This window comes from Triturus cristatus, chromosome 7 (genome assembly GCF_964204655.1).
Source record: "Triturus cristatus chromosome 7, aTriCri1.1, whole genome shotgun sequence".
Taxonomy (NCBI): domain Eukaryota; kingdom Metazoa; phylum Chordata; class Amphibia; order Caudata; family Salamandridae; genus Triturus; species Triturus cristatus.
The window spans coordinates 382131434-382146001 of NC_140590.1; the positions used below are offsets into that span (position 1 = coordinate 382131434).

Sequence of the window (14568 nt, forward strand, 5' to 3'; positions counted from 1 at the left end):
TCGCCACCCATACCATCCACAGCACTGTATATCATGCATCCTGCAGTGCCTTCTCCTTCTGTAGGGTCTGTGTCTTCTCACATCTTTTAACTGGCTGAGGACGTGGAACATTACAGCTATTATTTCATGGTGCAGGATTTTCCTCCCCATGGGACATACAGCAGCAGGGTATACTCATCAGGAGTAGGTTAAGTGGGTTAAACTACTTCTGGCAAAGTCAGAAAATTTCATTAACAGCAATGTTTTGCAACTTTACTCATTTGTGTATAAAATTAAACCCTCACCCCGCCCCCCAAACCCCTTCAAAATAATAATCATGTAGCTCCCAGGATGGTAAATGCTTTGTTTTTCCCCCTTCATTGGGAAGCCATGTCTTCTTAAGCACAGTGGGATTCAGTTAAAATCTGGTGACCTGCGGACCTAAGGAAAATCCACCTATATCCCCCAATAACAAGTTAAGAGCAATTATGTGTGGAAGTCCCGTAATAGGCAGGAATCTCTGCACATAATTGCTCCTGTTACAAGGTAAACCCCAAGTAATAGGGAATAATGTGGCAGAACGGATTTACCAGGCAGAATTGTACATGGAATTCCCAGTTCCCAGGGATTTAATGCAACCATTTACCATTTGCTCTAAACAGGTGGTATATTCCCGCGATGTGCCAGTGAGGGGTGAAGAAGATGGTGGTGGTGGAGACAAGGAGAGAACGTAGCTACATCACATGCTCCCCTGCTTTGTCTTGGTGGAGGGTCGGTTGGGGGCTGAAGGCTGGTGCCTGGTCCCTGGACCTGGAAAATCTCAGTGTAGGAAAGCCAGGCAAGATACGTTCCACTCAACTTGTCGTCAGGCTTTGTGGTGAGGAAATCACTGAGAATAACAGGTTTTAGTTATACTAATGTATTTCTAAGGCTGTGTTTTCCAAATTATCAAGGAATCTGTAAGGTGGGGCAGGTAGGGAATGTTATTTGTGGTGAGGTAAGGTCTACTTATGATAGCGCAGTAGAAGTACAGCAGGGAAGAAGGGGCCACCTCACTGTACCTTGCAGGGAGGTCCCCCCAGATTTCGTTACACCACTGGGTATCAGAAAAGAGCAATGTCAGCAAAGGAGCTTACCTGCCACCCCGTGGGAAAGCAGGAGCCGCCACGGGAGCTGGAAACGTTCCTGCCACAGAAGGATTCCCTCAGATCAATTGGGATCAGTATAAAAGCTCGCCTGCAAAGAATTAGTAGAATTTATCCGTTACTTAAGAGAGAAGACAGTCACCACTTAGCTTCACCAGACTGGATCCACTCTTCTCACTTTTGCATACATTCCAACCCACCCAATTCAGGTGGGAGACTACCGATTTCAAGGCTAGTCTCCCGCCTCCTGATTCCTACATGCAAAAACTCGATTCCTCAGCGGGCTTCTGACCAGCGGCGGCTCCTACGCTATGGCGGAGAAGAGTCGCCTCCCCGCTCCCAAAACGGCAGGAAAGGAAAAATAAAACGGCACTCGTTTTGATTTTCCTTTCCTGCTGAGTCGTGGGGGCGGGGCCTGGTAGTGACAGGCACTGATGGGAGTGGGAATGTACTCCCATCACTGCGTATGATGCTTTGGCCAGCCGTCTCAGGTGAGCCAAACCCTCAAGTGCAGTGAAAGCTCTCTCCCACCCAGCAACACAGCCGGGTTGGACAGAGCAGGCACAGACTCACAGTCTGTCCTGGAGCGCGAATTAAGGGCACTCAGGCCAATCCTGAAGCAGCTTCACAATTGGCCAGAGGGCATTCTGGGAGCCTGCCTTTCTAAAGAGGGGAATAACAGCGCGATGGGGGCGGCTGCAGGTAAGTTATTTTTGTTATGTTTTTTATTCCCTCCCTCGTGACCCCAAAACATGTTGTCATGTATGCTGCTGGTCTCGCTACATAAAAACTGTTTTTATAAGACATTATCATTTGCCTAAAAGATTTAGCTACATTTTCATATAATCTAGCTACGCTCTGAAGCAAACTAATCATAGGTTTTGAATACGGTCTATGCACCGAAAACAATGGTTTAAAGGAATGATCTATATTCTTCTAGGTCCTGGAATCATTTACAATGAAGTTCTGGATGGGGACTTCTCCAGGAGTAAATGAGGAAGGCCATGAATGTTCTCATTTTGATGCTGGGAACTGATAACTTATATTACACCTCTTACCTGCCTTTCATGTTAATAAATGTCTCAGTAAGAACCATTTAAGAAGTCCAATGGGAACGATATACATGCAAGTCAAAAATATTAAAAAGGCTTTGCTCCCACACTACCAGTGGGATATCATGAGGATACTCTTGGTTCTAGTTTCTAAACGAAGCTAAAGGTATAATATACTGGCTATTATGGTGGGATACCTGAAAATCATTTAACAATGTTAATTGGTTCTACGTTTTTAAGGTATGAAGATTGGAGTTAGGGTCAAGTTATTTTAAACTGGGAAATGTATGTTATATGTGACATGAATCCCAGCTAATATGACCCAGCCATTGTGTATTAAAAAGAGTAGCAGGCAAGGTTGTGTTTTAGGCACCCTCATCTTGGCATTGACTATGGAGCCATGGTCTGATGGATCTATCAAAGATTTGTGGATATTGAAAAAGGGCAAACATTGTTTAGTGTGTGTAACATTGCTCTAGGTACGCACTATTTAACTATACATACTAGATCCCATGTGTGCCATTTTCACAAATGTAAGCACTACTAAGGGTGGGAGGGAGGGATTGATAATAGCTTGATTCTAATTGGGTGAAATAGGTCAATGAGCAGTACATATGCAATTAGCATCCACAATAAAGACATCTGTGAAGTGAAGGTAACATAATTGTTACTGACAGTATTACTTTGTCTTCTGAGTTTCTAACACTACTTCTAAGGAACACAGTCTTGCTTTCTGGTTTGACTAGTTTATTCCGCAGGTGATAAAGTCAATCTTATCTTTATTTTTTTAACTAAGAAGTGTTCAGTCAAACACACCATTGTATATCAAAATGCAGGTTTCAATAAAACCAGTTTCAGATATCACTCATTCTCAGTCCCATCCATCAAACTTTAGGAAATCGTTCAGCATCTAGATAAAGAAACTTCAAAAAGTCCTTACTTTCAAAGCTTTGGATGCTAAAATGTACCCCACACAAGCCACAAGACAGTTCGTATTAACCTCTTAAACCCAAAGGAAAGTACAGGATAGTATACTTTCAAGGTGCAGGCTAACCAATTCATGTAAGTTTAATTGCTAAATGACGTGTGATCTAGCACGGCTAACATACTAAACATATGAGCACGCACAGCAGCAGAATCTGATTCACACCTGCATGAAAACAGCACGTCTAGACTTCATCCCAGCTCTTCCCACAAATGTCATACTACACCCAGATACCTCTCCAGCCAAACAAAGCAGGCCTGCAAGTGCTTCAGACACTCAAGAGTGCCACGATGCCACAATAGTGGAAGTTACATGCCACAGAAATTCCAGATAACACTATATATCACAATAGCAGGTCAAGATCAGAAGAGTTATCACAAATGATATTCACTGGTCATATCACAGAGCAATACCATTTGAGATTGAAGTCAACTTTCTTTTTACTTCTGTGACGACCATAATACAGATAAAACAGCCATCGAGGTGTGGAATTCCTATCGTCTGATGCCCAAGACATATTGTTCTGTTATAAGGACAAGAGGTCTGCATGTTTATTTTGACCATTGGAAAAGTAGGCTCACCTCCTGCAGTACAAACCCATGGGCTGCCAGTTTACAGTGCTTCAAAGTATGGGAGCGGGAAAGAAGATTGTCTACTACTATGTCAAGATATGTACTCATATATGCATATTTATAAGGTGCTCAAATTGGTATATATGGGTTAATAATGCAAAATTTGGTTTACATTGAGCTCAGCTTACATTAATAACAGTTATTCCAATATAAAAATGTGTACACATTTGCAAAAGTTTATCAATTAGCGGCAATTTATAATGCTCCTAAAAGGTTGTATGAATTACCAAAGTGAAGTAGTGAGCGCGCAAAAGTAAACACAGAAAACTGTGATCTTGTTTGAAGGTCTTTAATGTAGCTTCTTGTCAAGAGACCTCATCTTTCAGCAAACAAGTTAAACTGACTTTCAGTTCAAGTAACAACATTCTAAACCAAGAGTATTCTAATAGAGAAACTAAATAAAGGTATAACAAGAATGGAAGAATACAAATTAAACGCACTATACACAATCTTGAAAACAAAGAGGAACCTTCATCAACTTGCACGGTCTCCTTTCGTCAGACTGTGAAGGAACAGTAGAAATACCAGAGGAATTCTCCTCAGTACATTTTGAAGGACATTTGGCAATTCTGTTGAGGTTCCACACTCTATGATCTTGGGTTCTGACTGCATTTCCCAAAAGTTTAATTACTTTGATTGGTTGACCAAACTTGGACTTACCAAATCTTCTTTCAGGGAGTTTTACCCTGACCCAGTCACCCAGTCACCAACCTGAACAACAGTTCTTTTCACAGCTTTTCTCGCATCAAACACATTTTTCCTCTTTACTATTTTCTCTAACTCACGATCTTTCCAACCCACCGTATGGTCAACCACACCACCTACTTCCACCCTTCTTGAAGTCACCCAAAGAGGATTCACCTGCGTACTAGGCACCCTTCCTTTAAACAAAGTAAAAGGTGTGACACCTGTAGAGAAATGAGGTGTGAACCTGTATTCACATACTTTTTTCTTGACCGCCTCTTCCCAATTACAACTAGACACTAGGGCTAGTTGCATAGCTTCTTTGAGAACCCTTACGAACCTCTCAACTACACCTTTGCATTCTGGGTGATACAAATCTGCACGTTTATGTGTAATCCCTCTTTCACTCAAAAACTCCTTCACCACTCCAGAGGTAAATTGTACACCATTGTCCGTCAAAATGGAACTTGGTAAACCCTCATTAGCAAAGAGATCGTCAAGAAAACTAATCACAGGTTGATGAATCCACACAATTGACAATTTTTTATAACTGGCCACCTAAAGAACATATCAAGGCAAACAAAAACGTACCGATCTTGAGACCTGACCTTAACTGTACCCAGAATATCCAGGGGAATGTCCACCCAAGGACCAGTGGCTTGTTTTCTGACAACCATAGGTTTAGTTCTACACTTAAGAACCTTGTCACTACTAGCACATTGAGGACAGGCACGTACTAACCTTTCAATCTGGGTGTCCATTGCAGGCCACCAATAGGCTTCCCTAAGCCTTTCTTTTGTTTTTGCGATACCCAAGTGACTAGCGTGTGCATTTTCTATCAACTTATGACGTAGAACCAATGGAACAACAAGTCTACTTCCTCTGAAAAGAAGTCCATTAGAAAAGGACAATTCTTCTTTGACACACCAGAATCCTCTAATCTCTTCATCACACTCACGTTTTTCGCACCACCCGTCACGTACAAAACATATAACTTGTTGTAGAACTGAATCATCTCTCAAATTTGCATTCCATTCTTCCTCAGTGACTACACCCTCAGTGACCACACAAACTTTCAAATCCTCTCCAGAGTCTTCACCAACAAAAGAGTCATCATCACTACCATCAGAAACAGCTGCACCACCGAGTCTAGACAAACAATCCGCAAGGATGTTGTTAGCTCCTGGTAAATAAGAAACAAGAAATTCAAAGTCTTGCAGTGCAACCACCCATGTTGTTATTCTATGCGAGACACAATCAATTCCTTTCTTTTCAAACACTTCCTTTAACGGCTTGTGGTCAGAAATCAAAGAAAAGCGTTTGCCCCACAAAAATGTCTTACGTTTTCGAATAGCCCAATAAACAGCCAAAGACTCCTTCTCAACTACCGAGTAGTTGCACTCGGCACCTCTAAGCACTCTTGAGATGAATAAAATGGTGTTTTCTACCTTTTCACCAGGTAGTAAAAGTACAGCACCCAGACCCTTGCAACTAGCATCTGTCATAATATAAGACTCTTTAGTGGGGCCAAGCTAGAAAGATTGGGTGCTTTGTTCAAACAATCTTTGATCAGGTCAAACTCATCACTACAAGATTTATCCCAAATGAATTCACATCCTTTTTTTAACAAAGTCCTGGTGTTTTCCGTTTTATGAGCAAAACCAGGAAAACATTTATTATAAAATTCTGCCATTCCTAAAAACTTGATGAGTTCATCTTTATTCACTGGATAGTTGAGATTGGAGATGGCCTCTACTAGAGATGGTTTAGGTTTGATGCCTGACCCTGAAATCAAATGTCCAAGATACTCAATTTCTTTGACGTCAAATTTGCACTTGTCTAACCTGAGAGTGAGACCTGATGCTTGTAATTTGGACAACACTTCATTTACTCTCACGTCATGTTCTTGTAGACTCACACCATGAACAAGGACATCGTCCTGGTAGACTTTGACTCCATCAATCCCATCCAAGATGTTCTCCATTACTCTTTGAAAGTCCAATGCGGCTGATATCAAGCCAAAAGGCATCCTGAGGAATTTATAGGTGCCAAATGGTGTGATAAAAGCCATCAAGTCTTGGCATGAGGGATGGAGCATGACCTGATGATAGGCCAAGGATAAGTACAACGTTGAAAAGTGAGTGGCACCACCCAAAGAAGGCAACATTTCAGCTATGTTCGGAAGAGGATAATGGTCAACCCACAGCCTTGTTGAGTTCCCTCATATCAATACATAATCTGGCCTCTCTGTTGGCTTTGCGGGCCATAACAACTGGAGAGACCCACTCAGTGGCTTCAACCTCTTGGATGACACCATTCTCCAATAACTTGTCCAATTCAGCTTTCATTTTATCTTTGACTAACAAAGGTAGATTCCTGACTTTGGCCACTTTAGGTATCGAATTACTTTTCAATTTGATTAGGTGTAGGTATTTCTTAAGGCAACCTAGTTTTTCATCAAAAACTTTTGGAAACTTACTAATCCAGGTGTCGTGATCAGAGATCGAAGCAACAGTAGGAAGATCCCTTAAGCGCACAGAAGGAGATTCATCAGGATCCAGAAAAATACCAAGATCGTGTTGATGAGATCAACTGATTAAGGAATCCCCCTTCATTGACACATATATCTTCCCTGCAGTAATCCTGCCTTTAAAATCTATCGTTCTCATAAAACAGATTTATAATTTGGCCACCATAACCTCTTGGAACAATGTCCGGTTTAAACAACTTGACTTTACTGAATAAATGTTTCTCGTAGAATACTTTGGACACTAGAGTAATTTTGGCCCCTGAGTCGAACAACATTTCGACGTAATTATCATTAATCAGAACCTTTTCCATGGGCCCATCAATTACTTGACCACTAATTTGGCAGACAACAAGATTATCATCATCTTGGTCATAAATGTCCACCTCCCTTACATTCTTTTGGTTTCTGTTGGATCTACAACACTTAGAAAAGTGTCCTTTCCTTTTATTGAGCAAGTAGTTTTCCACCCAGCACAGTCTTTAAAGTTAGCTACATGTCCTGTATTCCCACAACGGAAACACTTTACTGGAAAAGACTTAGTATTAAAATTTGAACGTGTCAATTTTGAGGAAAATGAAGTACTCTGTTGAGAAGATTTGGGTGACTTGTCAGATGTGGTAGCTTTTAACTCTTTCACATCAGAGTTAGAACTCTTATGATTGTCTGCATCTTTGCGTATAGCTTCAACGCATGCTTTGGAATGCTCGTGCATTTTCAAGGTGGTGATAACGTTTTGAAGGGACGGATTGTCTTTTTGCCAAAGAGTATCTTTAGCTTTATCTATGGATGAACCCAACATGAGCTGATCTCTAAGTCTCTCATCCAAACGTCCGGCAAACGAGCAAGTTGAGGCAAGTTTGCGTAAGGCTGTGACATATTGTTCAACCGATTCATCATGCCTTTGAGCTCTGTTTCCAAAGTGATACTGTTCTAGTATCATGCTCATTTTTGGAAGATAATGTAAGTCCATTTTCTTGATACAGACCTTGTATTCATTGAGCGAGTCAGCCTCACCATCAGGAAGATCAGGTAGGTGCTCAAATACCTCCTGTCCCTCTGAACCTAGACAATGCAGAAACAGGGATGACTTTCTTTCTGCACTTAGAGACGTGCCACAGACCCTGGCGTAATTAACAAATACTTTTTTCCATTTTAACCAGGTTATGGGAGGTTCTCCAGGAGCGGAAAGAAAGGTGGAGGGGTGACGTTCTGTATGACAGCAAAAAGGTGAGCGGTAAGAGGTATAACGAGAATGCTAATTATCAGAAAGAAGAGAGAGTAAAAGAGTGAAGGTTGCTCTTAAACAGAAGTACAAGTATGCAGAGAGTGGCATGAAATGGTTAGTTGATCAGTGACCTGTAGTGCATGTCAACAAATAAAAGATAAAAACTTTGTAGATGAACCTCAAACAGTGAGATAATGACACACAAGTTTAATGAGATTGCTGTGCAGATCAGCGTAGGATGTAGCATAGTAGACTAGGGTTGATCTGCAGTTCTGAGGTTTCAGGAAAAATAATGCTGTGCAGACTAGCGTGGAAATAAATGATGAAATAAAAGAAAAACCATTTAAACGAGCTGGCGTTGACTTGTAGTCCTGACAAGTTATAATAAACTAATGCTGTGCAGATCAGCGTGGAAATAAATGATAAGGTAAAAGAAGAACCTTTTAATCAAGCTAGAGCTGACTTGTAGTCTTCACACGTTATAATGAAATAATACTGTGCAGATCAGCGTGTAAATAAATAATAAAATAAAGGCAGAACCTTTTAGGTGCGCTAATATTGATCTGCAGACTTGAGACGTTATAACAAAATAAAGCTGTGCAGATCAGCGTGAAAATAATTGAAACAACAAAAATAAACAGTACCTTTAAAGAGCCGGTCCAACGAAGCAGTAAGGCTGCTCTCACAGGGCGAAGCAATAAAGTTTTCCTTACCGCAGCTGAATAGGAAAGACCTGATTTAGGATAGTCGTAGGAGCGCAGCGTCTTGATGAAGATATCACGCAGCGTCTTGACAAAAGTGTCACGCTGACATGGGGAATCTGAAGAGAATGTAGACGCAGTGTCTTCGCAGGGATATGACGTTGTGGTTGTCAAGGCGACGTTAAGAAAATGACGCTGGGACCAGGCACGGCCAGGCAACACGGGTTGCTAAGCAACAGCACCCGGTACGTTGATAGGCCTCTCCTCTCAATACCGCGGCAAGGTGATAGGCTCCAAAGCGCAAATCTGCGAAGGAACAGCGGACTTTGTAGACAGTCAGGACGCTGTGTCAAAGTAGAGCGGAGCTGACAAGGACAGTGCAGCTGTTCCGCTCTGCAGCGCTGGCTGTATCTCTTGTAAGCAGGCAACAGGAACGAAGGAGGCTTGGAAGTTGAAGTGAGCAAAAATGTTCGCTCTGAGATCCGGATGCTCCTTGAAGACGGACCTCCCACAATGAAGTCGAGTGGATCAGAGATCAGCGAGGGCACGGTGAACACAGAGAAGAAAGGTAGTCTTCCTGCAGTAAAGTTTAAAATATGCACGAATGTTGAGTTGAGGTCTCTTGATGTTGATGGGTAGGTTTCCAATTGTCGCCAAAATTAAGTAGTGAGCGCACAGAAGTAAACACAGGAAACTGTGGTCTTGCTTGAAGGTCTTTAATGTAGCTTCTTGTCAAAAGACCTCATCCTTCAGCAAACAAGTTAAATTGACTTTCAGTTCAAGTAACAACATTCTAAACCAAGAGTATTCTAATAGAGAACACAAAAGGGAATATATGTCCATGGTAACAAGGGAGAATAACATAGGGAAAATAAGAACACTACACAAAGCATGCCTTTAGCACGCATCCTTTATCACGCATGGGAAGTTTAATTAAGGAAAGTAAAACCTATTTACAACGTTTCTGCAGGAAAGATATTTTTTGGTTTGCTAATAACGTTTGCACCGCGTGGCGAAACTTCACAAAACAAAAATGTTCATCGACCTCAGCTCCTTCCTGGAAAAGTTCGGGGTGATCTGTCAAGTGGGAGCTGAGAAAAAGTATGGGGTCCCAAAACATGTTTTCCCAATGCAATTTTTCAAAGGAAAATTAGACACAGCTATAGCCAAAACGGCTGAATGTAATTATATCAAATTTGGCAGAAAGCTAGATCTTGGTCCAGAAAGCTTGCTTTTGTGGAATTGGTGTAAATCCTTTCAGTCGCGAAGAGATGGAACGAACCACCCTTTAATCTCCAGACCTCATCTCTTCCAGAGTTCCAAAATTTCCTGAAGACCTGGATATTCGGCTAATCGACTGGACCCTGCCTGTGCCTGGATACACTTATGGGTGACTATCTTCGCTCTACAAATCTACTGATTGATTTACTGAGAAATTAAGCTGTAAAATGGAATTGATTGATATGGAGCATACCGATCTTGAGATACGATCTGATTAGCTGCCACCACATCAACAAAGAGGTGGTGGCATTATTTTAAGACTCAGGGACTCCGTTCCCGGTCCTGTGAAAAAAAATTTAAACATAGAAGTGGGCATGGTAGGGATATCCTGCCGCTCAAGACCAAGTGTGGGGGTCCCAACAACCTGCACCCCGCTATCCTCCCGCCCCCAATGGCCACATTTTGTTTGTTTGTGTCAGCGCTGCCGATCTTAGGGAGATCCAGAAAGCCATGGCTCTGAAAAAAAAAATGAAAGCACTCAGGACTGGAGCTTTATACTCTTCAAATGTTGGGCAATGCCCCCATGTGGTTGGTTCTATGACTGCAGTTTGTGGCATGAATTTATTGTTTAAAGGACTCACAACACGTTTAATGTTTCCTTTTTTTAATATTTATTATTAAACATTTCAATGTGTGAATTTATGAAAAATACATTTGATTATAGTTACTTATGACTTTTTGACAAAGCCAATAGGTCTGCTTTATATACGTTGAAATCCTGACACCTTGATAAAGCCAATAGACCCACAGCTTTTTATATTTTGGTGTTTTGACCCTTTGACAGAGCCAGTAGGTCTGCCTTACTTAAAATAACAACCTTTGTATTGTTACACACAGACCGGCAGCATGGGGGTTGGGCGCAGGGCCTGGCTGCCGGCTAGGCCCTCCATGCAACCACTCTTCATGCAGCCCCGGCCACGCCCTGCGCCCACCACAAAACACGGCCCTCGCCATGCACTGCTAATTACCTCACATAATACGTTGCATCACTCATGACTAGTCTGATTACATCATTAATAAGATCACTGCAACAGCGGACTATAATGTCCATTTAACCCTTAGGTTTTACAGTGAATTTCAACATTTCTTCTTTAATGTAAAACACAACATATTATTACAATTCCTAACTATAATGCCACTTTAACCTATATATATATAAAAATCTTACCCAGTAGTGGTCATCACTGGGTATTTATAGTTAGGTCTGCTTTTCCATAGACAGAGCACTTTTTGGTTTGCTAATAACTTTGGTGCCATGTGATGAATCTTCAAGAAATTTTCAAAATAAAAGTTCCGCCACCTCAGCTCTTTCCTAGAAAGTTTTGGTGTGATCCATCAACAGGAGCCTAAAAATAAGGTGGGTTCCCAAACGCAAAATACACATGAATTTTCCATAGACTTTTTTAGGCAATGCTACCAAAAACTGTTGAATAGAATTACACCAAATTTGTTAGGAAGCTCAATCTTGGTCCAGAAAGTACGCTGTTTGTGATTTGGTGTAAATCCGTTCAGTAGTTTTGGAGCTATTACGCTCCAAAAATATTGGTTTATCCGGATTACATTTTTTGGTTTTTACCCTTTGCCCATCTTGCTCCTGCGGGAGTAAGGCCCTGATTGGCTGGCTGCAAGATGAGGAAAAATGTTGCAGGCCGCCATTACCGGACTCTGGAACTCAGTCTCCTGTCCTGAGGTTATTTAAAAAAATAATATAAAGGGTCAGAGTAGGGCTACCCTGACCCCCTAGGCCTCTCTGGGACCCCACTGGGTGAAAACAATTTTCTTTCTTTTAAAGGTTGCGATCCTGCGGGACTGCGACTAATTGACTAAATTAAAAATGCCTGTTTGCATTTAAATGTATTTAGGGGAGCCCCCCCCCCACCGCCCCAAAGCAGAGATTTGCCCCAGGGAACACATCACACAGGGCCAAATTAATCAATAGGGGAGTGGCACGAGTATTCACCCCAAGCCTAAAGAGGCCCTGGAGACCCCATCCCCTAAAGCAGAAAATGTATTAATAGGGAAGGGGCGTGTGCTCCCCCTCCTCGATCCTTTAAAGGCCCCGGGACCCCATCCCCCGGGGCCAGCTCTTTACCTGTGTCCTGAGGAGCCCCTCCCGGGACACAGTACTTTTCCCTGCCCACAGGACTGTGGGCAGGGAAAGAAGTGTCCTCCCATCCGGCAGGAACTTTGAAATGCCCGGCAGGAGCACTCAGAAATAGCTGAAGAAACCAAAGGTTAAAAAGACGTTATAGTTAGGTGAAAATGTCAGTGACAACTTAACATTTTAAACTAAAAAATCTCAGTGAAACTCATCAGTTTTAGTTATCTCTAGTAACTATAAATTATGTCCTAATGTAACTATAACTCATGCTCTGCCATGCACTGTTAATTACCAGCAATATTACATCACTCATGATATGTTCTATGACATCATTGATAACATCACTGCAATATCTGAAATAACATCTTTGATGACAAAACTGTGCATGGCAGAGATGTGAGTCATAGTTACTACAGATAACTTTAACTGGTGAATTTCAGTGTGTTTTTTAGTTTAAAGCGTTACGTTGCCACTGACATTTTCATCTAAAACGTCACTTTAACCTTTGTTTTTTCCCAGTATATATATCACCACCCTTGCCACCCACCACCACTATCCAACTCTAATCCGTAAAATTGCCCTTATTACCGCAAACCACAAAATTACCCTTACCACCCTTTACCACTACCCACCCCAACACCCTAAATGTAGCCTGCTATTTGTAAAATACACAAGGTTAAGGCATGCATTGAAAGGCATCTACGTGGTAAAGGCTGCGCTGTAAAGACTGTTTCCCCTCCTAGAATGCTCCTTCATTATATGCAAATACATACATAAGGAGGAAGCTGGACTGGTGATTTTATTTTTAAAGTAAGCAATGCACCCAAAAGATATTTGCAACTTGAAAAAAAGATGAAGGTTGCAGACAGCTTGCTAAAATATCATGCAGTAGATTTGCTTTCAAAATAAAATACATCCAAAACATTTGCAACTTAAAAAGAATTGACAAAGTCTTACTACATTGCATTTTTAAGTACAACGTTAAAAACCATTTCTCTAAAGCATCATGTAACTAAATATGTTTGATTCATGCCAATACAGTGTACAACCAATATAGGCAACCAGTATGCGCCCAATTCTTAAAGACAGTGTATCCAAGGGTCTGTGATCTTGCAATAAACATTTATGACTTCTAGAATTCACACGCGTTTACATAAGTAGGTCTTGCAAGTTATCGGGTGCACTCCTAGCAAACTTTTGTGATTTCCATTTTAGAATTGATAAATATTCATTCACCTATTTGCTCATGCAAAAATCTGCCAAGTAACATTTACTTGTTAAAACTTTTATTCATTTTTTTTCCTGGGGGGAAATATTAATATTCCCCTCCCCCATTGGGAGAAACTGCCTTACAAACCTGTAAACATTTCTCTTCTTGCCCTTGTCAGGTGTAAAATTTCAACATTCTCCAAGGTATGAATGGATAAGAGAGGAGTTGGTAAATACCTTTAAACATGAATATTTGAGGGTGAGCTCAAACTCACAGGACATTCCAGCCCAGGAATAACCAGCTCCTGTGGTAATTTGCTCACATGAAAATTGCCACGAGAGATAAACCCTTTGAATGGAAACAAAACAACTTTTGCATGTGTAAACCAAATGTGCATGCATATATAATCCATAACAACTTGACTCTGAAAAATGTTGCAGCTTATCTTGCTGCAAACTATAAATGTCCAGTCACTGATAAAACACTTAGAATGTGTTCATAATTATGACAAACAAGTTTACTTTAGTGTTTTAAAAACCATAACAATTTATTACCAAATAAAATTAAATGGGTGACAAACAAAGGAACTATGTTTCACTGAGATGAAATGATCTGCCAAGAATTACACAATGTGGCCTGAGGAGAATGCCAGCCAGGGGGCGATCTCCTTGATCCACAGTTGGCAACCGAAGCTCTGCTCCACACATTGAATTGGAGTTTACATACAGTAACACTTTATGACACAAATGAATGGTTAAAATAAGTTTTCTAGAGCAATTCACAGGCCACTTTTTTCTGAAACTAAAGTAAGAAAGAAGAATGATAAGTACTGAATGGATTTATGAATGCTATTTCACCTTTTAAGTAAAGCCTACTAGTCAAATGTTCAGCCTTTTGCACTCATAGATTTGAAGCTCTATTTTCTCCACTGTGATAATATTTTAGGTCTCGCCTAAGCAGCGCTTGCACTGTCTCTTCGAAACATGCTGTATTCGGGATATGGTATAATTGCAACAATATCTCAGCAGGGATTATTGAGACTA

The 14568-nt window shown here is 41.1% G+C and overlaps 1 protein-coding gene across 4 annotated transcripts in view; it reads right to left on the reverse strand.

Annotated features, from left to right (window-relative positions):
- CCDC106 (coiled-coil domain containing 106) overlaps positions 1 to 14568 on the reverse strand; it is a 215804-nt gene that overhangs the window by 79877 nt on the left and 121359 nt on the right. For 3 of the 4 annotated variants that reach the window (XM_085616585.1, XM_085616584.1, XM_085616586.1), the window contains one exon: positions 1116 to 1215. The exons of the other annotated variant lie outside the window; for it this stretch is intronic. The gene's annotated coding sequence lies outside the window, so the exon portion shown is untranslated. The remainder of the gene's footprint in view (positions 1 to 1115; positions 1216 to 14568) is intronic. 4 annotated transcript variants of the gene reach the window in all.